Below are 15,932 nucleotides of genomic sequence, written 5' to 3' on the forward strand. Positions count from 1 at the left end.
AAACGATCCTGCACTTGCTATGAGACCGGCTTCGCATGGCACATCTGGTGGATTGGGTTGGATCCAAACAGTGGCTGCGGCTATGGAATGACACATTTGGATCGAATCCAGTCTAATTCGAGAAAATGGTGCTTGCAATAGGAGCCTCGGTAGTTGCATTGGTGTGGCTCGAGAAGGAAGCAAAGCAGTAGGAGGTGCGAAATGTGTCGGGATGGGAGAATGCGAATTCTGCCAAAATTTTCATTGCTCTATACGAACAGCGTGTTGAACAGCTCGATCTGACACATTGAGACCCAGGGGCACAGTTGTTGCTTCCTTCTCAAAAGCATGCCACTGTTACCGTCGAGTCATTTTTTTTCTGTGCGCAACGCCAATGAGCAACCATGAAGAGAAACAAATAGTAATAATTTGTAGTAGTCATATATATTACTATTTGATAACGTGTGTTTAAGCTTGAGATGGAAACACTTTTTTTCTTTTCATACAAAAATTTCATTCATTAGAAGGCGAGAAACGTTTCGTTTTAAGTATGAGGGGAGAGGACTTGCAGAGCGACCATCTGTCGGAAGCACCTCCCTTGCGTAGTATAAGGGATAACGCGGAGCACTCCCCATAGGTTTGGCTTATGGAGCTCAATAATAACGCTACGTGGCAGTCCTCCTGAACATTTCTTGAAGTACTCTCAAAATGAGGGCAGTTTTTTTACTGTCAAAATAATAATCTTGAGCAAACTGAGAGCACACGATCATTTACAGATGCTATCTCTTTACCGAATACATACAGTGAACGCCACTGTGCGCGGTCGCCGCAATGGAGTCTCCTGAACTGGCTTCTTGCGTGAAAGGTAGGCAAACGCTGAGAGCAAGCTATGTGAAATGTGTTCTTATAGTGAGCTGTCTGTATAACCAAATGGAGCATAACAGAATGAAGCTTCAATGCAGCAATCTCGCAGGTTTTTTTATTTTTCACAATAACCCTAAAGGCCCTCTAGGGAGGGTATTACATAGGGTAATAGGTTCACAGTAACCGACTGCGCGTCTGCATGCATGTGCGCACACAATGTCACTTTTGCTGCAGAATATGAGCATTTGGCACTACACGAGTAACCATTGTTGCATGGACACCATCAGAGCTGTTCAAAAAAAATTTCCTTATAGAGACTGCGACACCTACGGTGACTGATATACCATTGTGACAATTCAATCTTTTTCTTCTTAATTCTTTAACATTTCAATATTTCTCAAGTAGGGTCGTACTGTATGTTTATCGGTCTTCTCAGCATGCGATTGCCCGCTGCTTCTTTTTGCTAATGTAGTGCACTAATTAATTAGACAAACATGGCCATATGCCATGCCCTTCTTTATTGTGCTTTTTACCGCTCCCTTTTCGTACGAGTGAACTTGCCAGTATCTAGCATCGACAAGTTCATGGATCGAAGTGGGATGACATCAGCCGGGCAGCGGGCGAGCGTCTCAGTGCGCGTTTTCTGCTGCTCACCGCGTTTTCTGCTGCTCACCGAACACCGCAGTATCGATGCCGTAGCAGAAATCTTCCTCGCGTCTGTGCTTGCTGCATACCCGAGTTGTAGCCGATGGCCGTTTGCTGGTTCTAAGTTTCATGAGCCAAGCTTCACACAGCTTCTTATCCTGCGGCTACGTGTGAATAAAGAACACTGGGCTCCGTTGCGTACGTCTGGCACTGCGGCAACAAGGAGTAGTCGACCATGCTGCACGCCTCCAAAGGCAGCCACTACCTAACAGTGCTTTCAAATGTCGAGCAGACACCCAAGGTGGTAAAGCCTCGCCACTTAATCAGAACCGCAGCGCAAGTGGGACTTGAAACTTTCGTTTTCAGCTTGCTTCGGCAGTTCCGAAGCAGCCGACGTGGCCACTGTGTCCACGTGATCCCTCATGCCATGTCACAACGATCGCGGCCCCAGCTTTTCCTAGTGGTGGAGCTCACCCCCAATACTGTCTCCAGGCAGTTTACAAAAGATGCATGTAAACTTCCGAGGTGTTCATTACTCGCCAATTGGCTGCTCTCCCTCCCATTCTCACAAATTTTGCGGACCACCAACTTTGTAACTTTGCAGCGCCTGAACACTTTCTTCATTAACATTGCACAAATACTGTAAATAGAACGAACATGACTTGGCTGCAGAAGAGTATGCATTTGGGCTGGTTGGTTCACGATTACGAGCAGTAAACAGTGCTAAACAACAGGACGAATCGAGGGACACAGACCACAACGCTAACAACCAAGTGTCTTTATTCCGTCAGTCAGCATATATATACTCTACCGCTATCTCAAAGCACAAAAGCAACAGAAATTCAGCATGCACAGGGGCAATAAATTGCAATCAATGAGATAGGAAAGCTATCTCCTTCAGGAGACTGGACTTGGCTGTATCAGTGCATGCATTGTAGCCCTTATTACATTGCTTAGCTTCATGAACTACTGCTTTCAAAATCATTGTTGGTCCTCTTCCTTTTTTTTTTTTTTTGTGAAGACATCCACAGCAAAAATGGGAACTCTATACAGCGCCCTTGAGGAAAGGACAGTACTGTAGTGTACGAACACCTTGTGCACGACTGTGGTCACCGAGTGTTTTGAGAAGTGCTTCACTATTGCTGGGACTCGGAGTAGACTCTCCTAGTAGGGCCAATGAAAAAGGGAGAAACTGTTGAGAAGCCAATTCCTGGCATCCACATCCAAATCAGCCATGGCTATCAAGTCCTAAAAGTGCCGTGTCAGCCAACATCTGGTGGAACGGACAGATGCAACACACAATTGTTAACAGCATTTCTCCCATTTCTTTTTACCGTTATGCGCATTTCATTTGTTAGTGCTTTAGGTTTTCTTAATTATTGTTTGCTATTCCCGTTAATGTTTTTATCTTTCTCACAGCATGTTTTGCTGTATTTTCACTATTATGTTCTTGGTTGAGCTGCTGCCACTGAAGTCATTGGGGGCACGGTGCTCTCCAAGAAAGCACTGGCTTTTATGCCATATTTCCAGCATTCAATTTATGAAAAGATGTGAAATAAAAAGTGAGCTCCTGCCAGCACTCTTCCCTCGTCCACCACCTAGAATTAAACAAGGAATCATAACGAATGCCAGCAAATGTTCATGTTACTCGAACAGGTCGCCAAATCTGTAATGTCACCGGATATACAACTGCATATGTGCAGTCCTAGAACACTGCTACAATCGCATAGCTGTATACGAGTCACATCTACTTTTAGTGATGTGACTAACTAAAAGGGAAACAAATGACAGGCACAGGAAACAAAACATTTTCCTGTGCCTGACATTTTTTTTCCCTTTAAAGGGCCACTAAGGTGAAAAATGATTTCTTCTGCATCAGTAAATTACCGTTCTACAACACCAAAAGCACCACTCTTACAACGATAAGACGTTTGGTAAGCCAGAAAAAGCGCAAGAACGAAATACGGGTGGCGATGCCTATTTAAGTTCCCGCACCTGGGGGCTGCGACGTCTTGGATTTTGATGGCATCTTCTAGGGCCTACTAATTAGATATGGCAGTACAGATGGACTGCAATGTATTCTAAAGGAACCAAATATTAAACATGGCAAGTTTCGAAAACCTTTATTCGTCCAATGCGGCCCAAATGCGAAAACATACTTTGGAATCCCTGACGTCACGCTGACGTACCGGCGCTGGGGTTTCGGCACGAAATTCAAACACTGATACTTGTACCTTCATTTTCTCATCTAATAATCGAATTTTTTTTAAATGACTGCCTGCAGGGTTCTCAAACAATGCTTCATTAGCCTAAACTGATTTATTGTTTCGCTTTAGTGCCCCTTTAATTCATATCCGAACACACCACTAAAAGCAAGAGCCCAGCAACAAGTGGCGACAAGGAACATGTACATTTAACCACGTATTTCGAGGTCATGGTTCCGATCACAGCTTTCCAAGAGCGCTCACGGCTGGGACGACCCAATCTGTGTATGGAGTTCAAGGGCTTTTCCGACGTCACAATGATCAAAACCTTCCGTCTACATCAATGAAGTTATAGACTGCACTGGCAAAGTTGACCTTCACTTTTTGCCCGAGCATGCCAGCACTGTAATGATGGAAATAAATAGAACTTGAACTTTAAATGAGCAGCAGCTGCTTTTACTGCCTATGAAGGCAGCAAAAAAGCATTTCCAAGAGTGGGGTGCAAATCTGCAAGGCGACCACATTCAAGTAATCAAGGCATAGCTGCAGGATGCTTACTGTGACCCATGTACGTGTTTTCATCCCTTTGGAGAATGTCAAATGCACATTACAGGCATTCTACTATTGTTCCCGCAAATTCAAGTGTTCAAAGCTGCGTTACTTGTTACAGCTTGTCTCATCAATAATGTAACTGGTTACATGTAACTGAAAAAAAGTAATTGAATTATAGTCAGCATTCCAGAGTGAACATAATAATTAGACTAGAAAATTGCAAAGAAACGTAGGGCAAATCCACAAGATCGAACATGCATGTCAGCTTTAATATTTTTGTTTTGTCCTTTTTATATGTTTGTAGGCATATTCAAACTGCATGGAACGAAAAATTTTATTCCCAGAAAGCATTCCCAGCACAGAAAAAAATATATTTGGAAGTGGTACTGCGGGTGTCCTGCTACGGCTTACTGCAATATTTTCCAGCATCACATTCAAATTCAGTGCAAACTAAAAAAGTTATGTCGAAAACTTTTGCTTGTTTTGATATTAAATATAAATAGGTTCCATGAATTTTTTTTATGCTGTCCACAAAAGAACAATATTTAAAAATTCCAAACAGTCCAAAAACAAAACGTTTTGCAACTTAAATGCACCTTTGCATGTTTTCTATTCCAAACAAACTTTAAGAAAGTAAAATATAGAATGTCACCTTTGAAGTATTCTTGCAAAATGGTGTTATTTTATTTATTTTCACAATACTGCGGACATCTGTCCAAGCAGGAGGGGGCTACGTGAGCAAATACAAAAAAAAGCAAACATACAAGTATATACAAGGGTTACAGTCAACAACATTCATCAAGTGGGTGGTTGTAACCAGTGGGAATTTCCAGGTAGGGCATTCCAATCATTGATTGTTTTCGGAAAAAATGAGTTTTTGAAAAGGTTTGTTCGTGCAAAGATCGGTTTTAAATACTGGCTGTGTTTGTGGCGGGAAATTCGAGATGTGTCCTTAATAATATAGTCACGCAGTTGTATTCCTAGTTTCCCATAATAAAGCTGGCGAAAGAAATTTAATCTGACAGTTTTTCTTTGATTAGTTAGTGGTTCCAAGTTTGCGGCTTCCAGCATACTCGTTGGGGAATCATGTCGTTTGAAGCGCTTATAAATGAAGCGCGCGGCTAACCTTTGAATTCTTTCTAGTTTTTTCAATACCTACCACTGTGTGAGGATCCCAAACGATACCCGAATATTCTAAGAGAGGCTTAACGTACTTTTATAGGCTTTTAATCTTAATGAGGATGTGGAGTCACCTAATTTAAACTTTAGAAATCCTAATCCTTTTCGGGCTGCACAGGTTATATTGTCTATGTGCGGCACCGAGGATAGACGTGAAGTTAAAGTTATGCCAAAGTATTTGCAGCTTTCTACCTTCCTAATCTTATTACCCTTTATTTTGTACAAGTATTCTAGCTTTCTTAACTTATTTGTAATAAACATATGCACTGTTTTGTCATAATGAATAACCATATCCCATTCATTGCACCATTCTGCCAACCTATCCAAGGTTTCTTCCAGAAAAAGCTGATCAGAGACAGTTCGAATGTTGCTAAATAAAATACAATCATCTGCAAACAATTTGACACGAACAGGTGATTCCACAATTTTAACTAGGTCATGAATATAAATATTAAACAGTACTGGACCCAGAACTGATCCCTGAGGTACGCCTGAAGTTACCCCCAAAAACCGGGAGCATGATCTATTTATTTCCACATACTGCTTACGACCAGTCAGGTATGAATTTACCCAGTTTATTATCTGTAGGGGTATTCCGAGAAGTTTCATTTTATATATTAGTTTCGAATGAGGGACTCTGTCGAAAGCCTTAGAATAATCTCAGAAAATAGCATCAACTTGACCGCCCCCATCAAGCACGGAAGCGAGCTCATGGACAGTGACTACTAACTGTGTGGTTGTGGAGTAACCTTGTCTAAAACCATGCTGATTAGCCGTGAGTATATTATTTCTCTCCAAAAAATTATTCAGGTAAGTGACTATGATGTGTTCTAAAGTTTTGCAGCAGCAACAGGTGAGTGATACTGGTCTGTAATTACTTACAGAAGATCGGAGACCTTTCTTAAAAACTGGTATTACTCGTGCCAAATGCCAATCGTCGGGAACAGTACCACAGGCTCAAGATTTAGTAAAAATAATGACCAAGAATCGAGCTAATACATCTGAATATCTTTTAAGAAAAGCAGGAGGAATGTTATCTGGCCCTGTAGCTTTCTTTGCGTCTAACCGTAGAAGCTCAGTCACACCCTCAGTAGTTACGCTGATTACGTCTGGGCTGTCAAATATCTGCCTCTCGGCAACACTAGTGCTTAAAGTGGAATAAACACTTTGGAAAAACGCATTAAACACTTCAGCTATTTTCTTTGCATCTGCAATTGTTACTTCACCGTTGCATATTTCCCACGAAAGTTGGGAATCTTTGTTAGATAGGAATCGCCAAAATTTTCTGGAGTTCTGAGAGGCAAATTGACCAAGTGTTTCCGTAAAATAATGTTCCCTTGCCTCTTTCAGTTTTAGAGCCAAGTAATTTGCCATCGTGCCAACAATTGTCCTGTCGTAATCATTAGATTTTCGGTATCGTTTTATTTTACGTTTAAGATGAATGATGTCTCTGTTTATCCAAGGATTCTGTCTGCCTATCTTTTTTGTTTTATCTGGAATGAATTTTCTGATACAAAAGTGGCACAAGGACTTAAACTTGTTTCACAAAGAATTCACGTCATCGTCAGTATCAAGCTGTACAAGTGCTTCTTCCAAACAATGCACAATTTGAAGGTCGTCAGCAGAATCATAATTTTTAACAGTGATATACTTGGGAGTACGTAACTGATCGAGTAGGAAGCGCGCATGTGAAGTACACTATTTTGTGGTCAGAGATCCCTTTGTTCACTTCAGCTTTATAGTCAAGACAAGATCGAGAATTGAAGTCGCTGAATCTGTAATCCTTGTAGGCAGGTAAACAGTTTGGGTAAGGTTGTGCACTAGTAATATATCTAGCAAGGCTTCAGAACTTTTAGTGTCCGTATACCCATATGACATTGAATACCAGTCAGTATGAGGTAAGTTGAAGTCCCCGGCAATAATAACATTTCGATTTTGATAACTGTCTAGGTAACTATACAACTAATAAGAAATCCGGATGAGTCCCGGGTGGCCTGTAAACGCCCCCGACGACAACTTGGTTACCCGACAACGTCAATTTACAGAAAACACTTTCATGCTCGGTGCTAACAGCAAGCCAAAGCAAAGACATCAAAGTTTTCTTTACTAAAACAACCACGCCTCCGCCAGACGTGTCAGACGGTCCTTGCGATAGCAGTTATATGTTGGCGGAAAAACACAATCGTTCTTTATTTCTGGTCGCAGCCAGATCTCAGTAATTACCGCAACATGAGGATCGTACAACAGGAGCACTCGTTCTAGTTGTTCATATTTGTTGCATAAGCTTTGTGCATTCAGGCAAAGAAGCCGAAAAAGCTTCTTTTCGGCATTTGGGGTGTTGATATTACCATCCAGCGTTGACAGCGCCGATGCAATCGATAACTTGATAATCTTGCAGAAACTTGGCAGTTTGCGATGCGTTGGGCGGTGCAAGATGCGGCGGGACATGCTTCGGGATGGTTATAAACCCTGCACTTGAGACCATGCAAACAAAAAGCACCTGCAACACAAGCCACGCATGGTTAGGCATGTTCTCAGAAAAGCTCCTGTGCCCTCTGAAAGTCCCGGGTGAAGCAGCTGCCTTTATAGCTAAAGGCCGTGACGTCACGGATCCACTGGACCATCCAGCGTTGACTTCGCCGATGCAATCGATAACTTGATAATCTTGCAGAAACTTGGCAGTTTGCGATGCGTTGGGCGGTGCAAGATGCGGCGGGGACATGCTTCAGGATGGTTATAAACCCTGCACTTGAGACCATGCAAACAAAAAGCACCTGCAACACAAGCCACGCATGGTTAGGCATGTTCTCAGAAAAGCTCCTGTGCCCTCTGAAAGTCCCGGGTGAAGCAGCTGCCTTTATAGCTAAAGGCCGTGACGTCACGGATCCACTGGACCATCCAGCGTTGACTTCGCCGATGCAATCGATAACTTGATAATCTTGCAGAAACTTGGCAGTTTGCGATGCGTTGGGCGGTGCAAGATGCGGCGGGACATGCTTCGGGATGGTTATAAACCCTGCACTTGAGACCATGCAAACAAAAAGCACCTGCAACACAAGCCACGCATGGTTAGGCATGTTCTCAGAAAAGCTCCTGTGCCCTCTGAAAGTCCCGGGTGAAGCAGCTGCCTTTATAGCTAAAGGCCGTGACGTCACGGATCCACTGGACCATCCAGCGTTGACTTCGCCGATGCAATCGATAACTTGATAATCTTGCAGAAACTTGGCAGTTTGCGATGCGTTGGGCGGTGCAAGATGCGGCGGGGACATGCTTCAGGATGGTTATAAACCCTGCACTTGAGACCATGCAAACAAAAAGCACCTGCAACACAAGCCACGCATGGTTAGGCATGTTCTCAGAAAAGCTCCTGTGCTTTCTGAAATTCCCGGGTGAAGCAGCTGCCTTTATAGCTAAAGGCCGTGACGTCACGGATCCACTGGACCATCCAGCGTTGACTTCGCCGATGCAATCGATAACTTGATAATCTTGCAGAAACTTGGAAGTTTGCTATGCATTGGGCGGTGCAAGATGCGGCGGGACATGCTTCGGGATGGTACAAACCCCGCACTTGAGACCATGCGAACAAAAAGCACCTGCAACACAAGCCACGCATGGTTAGGCATGTTCTCAGAAAAGCTCCCGTGCCCTCTGAAAGTCCCGGGTGAAGCAGCTGCCTTTATAGCTAAAGGCCGTGACGTCACGGATCCAGTGGACCATCCAGCATTGACTTCGCCAATGCAATCGATAACTTCATAATCTTGCACAAACTTGGAAGTTTGCGATGCGTTGGGCGGTGCAAGATGCGGCGGGACATGCTTCGGGATGGTTATAAACCCCGCACTTGAGACCATGCGAACAAAAAGCACCTGCAACACAAGCCACGCATGGTTAGGCATGTTCTCAGAAAAGCTGCCGTGCCCTCATACAAAAAATAAAAACTGTTAAAGAAGCAAGTTCACAAAAAAAAAGTTCATTAAAAAAAAAATCAGCAGACACTTAAGACTGCTTATGTGTGGGAATGCGAAAGCAATATAGTTGCTTTGTTGCAATGTTTTTTTCTGTACATTCCTTGTCCACGCAAGCTCTCGCCTGTGTTTTAACTGCACCTGGGTAAAGCCAAATAAAAATGTGCCAAGCGTCTCAATGCACTCGCTTGCGCGCTTCCATAACTCAAAGGACCGCTCAGCAGCATTCAATTGGACGTTGATGCTTTCTATTTTATACACTCAGGACGTGGCGCCACCCATTGGCTGCACCAACAGGTATGCGATGAAGCACGCAAAAGGCACACATTTAGTCAACCAGAACCATGGAGCTGCCGTGGCATCGGGGAAGCGCGCTCATCTCGCACCCCAGAGGCCTGGGTTCGATTCCCACCCAGGCCGAAATTTACCTATTCTTTTCAAAGGCATTAATTTACTTTGTTTACAGGAACCTTCCCGAGGAATTTGACGTCAATTCTAGTAATTTTTATATGTGGTTTTACTCTTTACTGTCGGCCATTTTTAGTACTGCCATTCGGTCATGCCATTGACTACAATGCTGAATTTTCGCGTAATGGAGCATTTTTTTTTTTTATGACATACTGCAGGCTGTGAGGGCCAAGTAGGAATGGAATACAAAAATATAACAATGTTCAATTGCAACATCCAAAGTCTAGCAAAATGAGCAGTAGGAAATAACAATATTAATATGAGTTAAACAACAAGGTAACTTATAGGTTCAATAGAATCCACACAGTAAGCCGGCAAAGAGTTACAATCAGTGATTGTCGGAGGAAAGAAAGAATGCTGAAATAAATTAGTCTTAGCAAAGTACGGGGAAGAGAAAGGTGGTGGGAAAGTCGGGTTTGTCTAGTTGTCGATAATGCTATGTACAGTAGGGAATTTAATTGAAGTTTCTTGTTAACAATTATAAAAATTTAAAACAAATGTTAAACAAAAAATTTGCAGCAGGACTGAAGGGTTGGGATTACATTCGATTGCATTAGTGCCGAGACTGAAACGCTTCGACTGTACTGGGAAAAAATGAAACTGACAGCTTTCCTCTGGATTTTCTTTGGATATAGTACTTTCAAATTTAAAAATGAAGATTTTCTTGCAATTTTAAACAATTTTGGATGGAAGTCCTTTATGTCAGGCAAAACATGGGTGCGATATTATTTTTCCTCATTTGCTTTATTCACAATATAGGCAAGCGTGGCAGATGTTGAGCGTGCTGGCATCTTTGCTGGCTGTCGGTCACTTCATGCAAATCTCTCATTGCTTTGCTGCAGAACTTTGCTTTAGTAGCTTAACAAAACATGTTGCGGAGCCAGTTGGCAATGCATTACTTTTCTTACGAAAGTAATCCAGCGCTATATTTTAAGAAGAGGACACAGAAAGAAATAACAAGACTGTCGCCAACTCCAACTATGTTTAATGAAAGAGACACGTTACAATTATGAAGAATGAAGACACTGAGCACATGCGCATTCAGTTAGCTGGAAAAAACACACAAAACGGCCGCTGTGTCAACAAACATGCCAGGGAACATGAAAGATTATTAGGAGACGTTACAGCCTCGTTTGCTGCACTTGCAAAGATCTAAGTGATCGAGACTGTGAGACAAGACTTGAAGGAATAAAAATTTTAACTAGAAGTAAGGATAGATTGCTATCAGATGCCTTTTTTTTATCATGCAACACTTGACATGTGCGTCAGCACCACACTAGTCTTGCCGAATGCCATTGAATTCAGATTATCAAACAAAGGGAGATAATATGCATTCTTTCACCTTAATCTACTGTTTTTGTGCATGTGTATAAGTTTTTTCCTGCAGTCACGAATGCGCATGCGCTCAGTATCTTCATTCCTCATAAATGTAACTTGTCTCATTAAACATAGCTCAAGTCAGCGCCCGCTATGTCATGTCTTCCTGTGTCCTCGTCTTAAGTAGCGCTGGTAGCTTGTTCTCATCAAAAATATGAGATTTTATTAGTGCTTGCATGTAATGCTGCCACCCTCTAATGTGGTAATACGTGTTCAGTTTGCAGGCTATAACCCACATACTGCATTTGCATGAAACTAAAGAGTTTTTTTCCTGAATTTTTGGCCTCTGAACTCTCCTTGCATCATATTTGGGTATGTGACACGATTATGAGCACCTCCCTTTTTCTTTTATTTTCTCTAGCAGTGCCTCTAGGGCTCACACAAGAGCCGATAGTTGCCACTGTACATTTTGAGCCTTCCTTGTTATCCGGATTTATAACACTTAATGCCACACTAATGTGCTTAAGGTGTATTATTGGCAACTTTGAGCAAGACGATCGGCGCTGCTGTACAAGCACATCAAGCAAGTGGTCTTCAAAGTCATGCAGTGCATCACCATGTGCACAGTAAGTGAAAGGCACTGCTGTGCTCGATTCTATCGCAAACATTCTTGAAGAGCTGCCTACCCAATAACTTTGGTGGCATGGAGGACAATGCCGTTGCTGCCTGAATCGATGACACCCGACTACCCGAACATTTGTCCCCCGTATAATTCGGTGCGTGGAACATGGCCCGCAGCAGCATGTCACAGCTCATGCACTTCAGTAACAGCCCAACCATGTGACTCCCAAGAACAGTGAGGCACAGATAGCGTGTTGGCCCCAGACCTCCTCACCTGCCCTTGCTTGCCAGCAGGATAAGGCAATGCCACTACCTTTAGCTTTATTCAGGGAGCTTGTGTGAAGCTGTTCGAGCCTACTGGCAGTCAAAATATGAAAATTACTTTTACGTGAGCTTCAAAAATAATTACACAACATCATGCGCTGTGCCGGCATTCTTTTGCTGACACCTGCCAGAGCGAAAGCTATTCTGGCATAGCATGGTGCAATTTCGGTATTTTTTTCTCTGCTTTTGGTGCAATTTGGCACAGTTTGGTATCGAAATGGCACGATTGATGCAGAATTCCTAGCCCTGCCCAAAATAAGAATATTGAAAGAAGTCACCCCTAAAAGGAAACTCGGACTTTCTTTGTATGGTCACTGATGCAATAGCCAGCCAGCCAGCATGCCTAGTTGGCGCCATGAACTGGACCACGTCATTATTGTAGCAAGAGGCAGCGCTGGATTAAGGGGGGGGGGGCTAAGAGGGCTGCAGCCCAGGGCGTCACCTCAGACAGTAGGAGAAGGGGGCCCATTTATTCTAACCTGCTTAGTATATCGAACCATGGGCAATCGAACTTCGAGCGACATGTATGAAGCGAGAAGACCAGAACGAGCAGACGGGGCCCCCCACCTAATGTAACAGCATGCGTTTAGCCTGATCATTTGGGGAGAGCTTGTCGAGCTGCAAAAACAGTAATCCCCCGTTCCCCCCGGCGGGGCCCTCTTTCTTACGAAGCGAGGTGTGTTTGCTTGGAAGAGTTTTCATGGTTTCCTGTCAGTCCGTCTGTCCAGTGCTGTCTGGAGAGGAGGGGCAAGGGGGAAACAATTAAAACATGCAATGTGGGATGAGGACCTAAATCTCCCTTGCCCCTCATCACCACCACGCCACCCTCCACCTCTCAAATAGTTCCACCGCTGTCCTTGTCATAGAAAGGATGTGCTGCAATACCCAACAGCGCCTCCCATTCGACTTTTCTTTACCGTGATGGTAATTTGGGCGGGGGAGGATGAGTCCGATAGCAGATGATGACGAATCTGATGGCAGAGTCTAGGCACGAAAGGAAAGAATACTTCACACGTGCTTTTGTCCGCGTGCCATGGGGCATGGAATGTTCACTGTTCGGGTTAGGGTTGTGGAAGAGTGAAGGGGGAAGTTGGAGAGCTGGACACAAAGGCCTGTCTCCAGGGCCCATTCCTGCCTAGCGGCTGCGCGCGCTCAACGAAAAAAAGTAGGTCAGACTGGCCGCCAAACTTTCGAGAAAGAAGTAGAAAAAGATGACTCAGAGGCGACGGAGGGCGCGTAACTTCGCCTGCGCTAGGAATCACCCTCTCCCCTTCGTTCTCATGCTCGGCGTTGACGGGGCGAAAGAAAAATGGAGAACCTCCCAGAACAGACGATTGCTCCTAGCCAATAGGAAGACGAGACCGGAACGAGAGAAGGAGTGAGTTTGTACGGAGAAGGAGGGAATTTGTACAAGGAACTGTATGTGTATGTGAATGTCTGCTTTGACGCTAGTAACAGACAGACGCAGCGGGCGTCTATAAAAGGCTGGGATTCAGCCCCGAGCCGCCAGTTAAGCTTGCATAAGCACGCCCGCTGAGGAGCTCCCGGGGGACGACGCACCACTCTCGGCCAGCCACGGACCATCCAGGCAGCGTGCGCCAGTCATCGGGGCACCCACCGTTGGACACCTGCGGTCGCGTCAGACTGACGAAGTGCCCGGTGAATAATTAGCATCCATTCATGCGAAAATGCTCGGTCGGAAGCATCAAAGTGGTGCGTCTAAACGAAAGGCGAAGTTAAAAGAAGAGCGTGAAAAGAAGCTACCAAAGATGACAAAGTACCTAATGAATGCAGCTTCCGCGGAGCAGTATCAAACTCCCACTAGTACCGACTGTGCTTCTGTGGAGGACTTGCCAACTCCATCACCACTGTTTCCTGGCAAGAAGCAAGGTTTGACTCATCTTGGTTGTCTGGATCCTGTGAAAACGGTGCCAACCTCGGTCGTCCACATTTCTGAGCAACCGACGCTAACCGAGCCCTGTCCTGTTCCTGAGTCAGCAACGTCTATGCTACTCGGCCGGACCCCTGCCACAGAACTCCTGGTGTCCGGTCTGCCATGCCAGATTTCTACTACTGCTGATCAACAGGTGCCAAACCTCCCCGATGAGTCTCCTACTGACGAGTGCCAGGAAACAACACTCCAAGAACCGACTCACTTGTTTCCTGTTAGTTTGGCTTCAAATAATCATGTTCCCACCCACAAAGTGTGCCTCGAGAGGACGAATGAGACGGCTCCTCGTTGCGGCAACAGAGAAGTACAGACAACCCCGCAGCAAGTGGTACGTCGCGAGATGTTCCGCAGTGACCCTGCTAAGTGCCCGGGCGTTATTACTGACAGCTTTCAGAGTGTATGCCTTGAGAAAGGGCCATTGTATATTCAAAATTGGGTAGAAAATTTTCCGTCTTCCGAGAGGCAATACAAAACTCAGAAACGCTATATGTCACCTCATCTTTTCGTGCGAAAGGCTGTAAATGGGGAGGCGTACGAGCGACACTGGTTAATGTACTCAGAGTCCAAAGGTTCCGTTTACTGTTTCATGATTTACTGTTTACTGTCAATGATCAATTCTGAAGAGCCGCAGCCCACTCTGCGAGAGGTCCGGGCAGCCATAAGCTCTGTTCAAAGCAGACTAGATGAATTCCACTTGAGAGTAGACAGGCTTGATAAAGCCATGCAGTTACAGTCTGCTAAGAATGACTCAGTGCTGGGATTAGCTGAAACGCAGAGTAAGCTAATCGAAAAAGTTGAAAGCTCGATGGAAATGCTGTCCAAAAAATATGATGAAATAACCACAAATATTGCTTCTCAGAGCAGACAGCTTGCTGCTCTCAGGAAACACTCTGATGAAATAGACACACGTCTTGCGGCGAAGGACAAAGAAATCGCGCAGCTGCAAACAGCGGTCACAAATTTGGAGATTGATTCTAGAAGGAATAATATCGAAATTCATGGCGTGAAACCTGGTGGTAATGAAGACCTTAACATTGTTTTGAAACCACTAGCAGAAAAACTCGATATAGCATCACTGACTGCTGATTGTATTGATGCAGCCCATAGGCTGCCAGCTAGGGAAGGCAGGATACCGCCCATAATCGTTAAATTTACTTCAAGAATACAAAGAGACACGTGGTATAGCAAACGTAGAATCTTGGTAAAGGAAAACATTTTTATCAATGAGAACTTGACGGCTGAAACAAGGAGACTGCTCTGGCAGGCAAAGCAAGTTGCTGAGGCTAAGGCATTCAAGTTTGTGTGGACTAAGAATGGAATGGTTTTCATGAGAAAAACTGAAGGATCTGGCGCGAGGAAAATTGTCAGCGAAGCTGATCTATTAAGGTTGAATTAGTCATGCCCACAGCGCTCAATTCATTCGCGGAATGGGTACAAAGAAGGTCACGCTCTAATGGCTGCACTGCACCATTTCTAGAGCTTGTGCACACTAATATCAGAAGCATTAAAAAGCACTGGGATTCATTAAATGTGTACCTGAGCGAAGTACTGCAATACTTAGACATCCTCATATTAACAGAGATAAATATAACGCAGTCCGAATGTGCAGCGTTTGTTCTCAAAGGTTTTCAGTCACATTCAAAGTGCCGTGACCTAAGCAAAGGCGGTGGCGTCTATGTTTTTGTTAAAAACGAATGGATTATGGAAGTAATTTCTGCTGACTTTACCGTAGCGGAAGTCATTCCCTTTACATTGTGCAAGCCTAAAGCTACTTTCCTGGTATTAGCAGTATACAGACCACCTAATTCTGATCTGAAAGTATCTTTATCTGAATTGTCTACATTCCTCACTAAACATGCTCGT

At 44.2% G+C, this 15,932-nt stretch overlaps 1 protein-coding gene across 8 annotated transcripts in view; it reads right to left on the reverse strand.

The window, feature by feature from the left end:
* Positions 1-15,932, reverse strand: part of Unc-115a (actin binding LIM protein Uncoordinated 115a) — a 558,372-nt gene that overhangs the window by 456,568 nt on the left and 85,872 nt on the right. The window lies entirely within an intron of this gene.

The sequence above is a fragment of the Dermacentor andersoni genome, chromosome 1, assembly GCF_023375885.2.
Source record: "Dermacentor andersoni chromosome 1, qqDerAnde1_hic_scaffold, whole genome shotgun sequence".
NCBI lineage: Eukaryota > Metazoa > Arthropoda > Arachnida > Ixodida > Ixodidae > Dermacentor > Dermacentor andersoni.